The 1,249-nt window shown below is 41.7% G+C and overlaps 1 long non-coding RNA gene across 1 annotated transcript; it reads left to right on the plus strand.

Annotated features, from left to right (window-relative positions):
- The first annotated feature begins 359 nt into the window (after window positions 1-359).
- LOC119368837 lies at window positions 360-995 on the plus strand. The gene is made up of 2 exons (XR_005176752.1): window positions 360-623; window positions 744-995. It is a non-coding gene; the product is annotated as an uncharacterized LOC119368837 (long non-coding RNA).
- The last annotated feature ends 254 nt before the right edge of the window (window positions 996-1,249 follow it).

Genomic DNA, 1,249 nt, shown 5'->3' on the forward strand with positions numbered 1-1,249 from the left:
AGTTTCCTCCCCTCTTTCTGTCGGATTTCTATTCATCCGCTCAAGATTCATTTTTTTGCAGAGTAAACATTAATTGCATCTACTCCTGGGCGCTCGGCAGAAGGAGGACGAGGAAGTCGAGCTGAGATGGGCCGCGTCTGATTCACCCTGCTATGCTGTGGGCACCTCTCTGCCTCAGCATTCAATAGGAGCCGAGGTGAGCCGCTGTCGATTCTCTGCACATATGATTTATACCGTTGCTTAGTTACACTTCTAAATCATGAGCTTGGTTAACATTTTAGGTTAATGCCTTGCTGGATGCCATTTTAGGCTGTTGTGTACATGTGGGTAGTTCATTGGTGCCTAGGTTCTGTGGTCTATATTTGTGAGCTACTCATTATAGTCGTTGTCGATATTAACTCCTGTGCATGTTTGCTTCTGAATCAATCATCTGCTCTCTACTACATGTAAGTGAAATTGCAGTTTGGATTTCTGATGTCTGGATATTAACTCTTGCAGGGTGTGTGAGAACATCTCCATTGTCCTCTGCAGTAACAAGGTTTCTGTGAAGAACTGGCAGGTTAAAGCCAAGAGCAACTACAACTAGGAGAAGCCCTTCCTTTACCTTGCAAGGAAGCTGGCTGGTAATTGTCTCCCTCCCCATTGCTTTCATTTGCCTGTGACCTCACATCATATATGTATTTTAGTGTTCTGGTTCCATAAACAAATGGATTGGCGATTTGCCTTTGATGCAACTTGTGCAGGCACAAAGCTGAGCATGCGGCGCGGTTACTGCCTGATGACCATGACAATCTGATCGGGTAGATCAATCATGAGTTCTATCATACTTTGAGCCAAATCTTCGTGCTTTTTTCTTTTATTTGGTTATACTGTGTAAATAGGAATCAATAATAAAAGTAGATGGTACAAAGTTAATATATATCTTCATTTGTCCATTGGTCTTGCGAAGCAAGTTAATATATATCTTCATTGGTCTTGCGAAGCAAGTTAATATATATCTTCATTTATATAGCATCTCTGGTGTTCCATTATGTTCAGCTTGGTCCCTTAGTTACTTTCTCGGCCCTCTTGGCTGCCACCGAATGGATTTTTATATTTTTGTATATCTTGCTCACGGTCCTATGCTCCACATACGCTTTTCTATATATTAAAAAAAACAACTGCATGAAAGTGATACATATATGTGATGATCTCTGACTTGACCTGTGTTGGGATTACTCCTGCAGCAGTCGGTATCCAGTACAACGGG

This window comes from Triticum dicoccoides, chromosome 2B, assembly GCF_002162155.2.
Source record: "Triticum dicoccoides isolate Atlit2015 ecotype Zavitan chromosome 2B, WEW_v2.0, whole genome shotgun sequence".
In the NCBI taxonomy this organism is placed as follows: Eukaryota; Viridiplantae; Streptophyta; class Magnoliopsida; order Poales; family Poaceae; genus Triticum; species Triticum dicoccoides.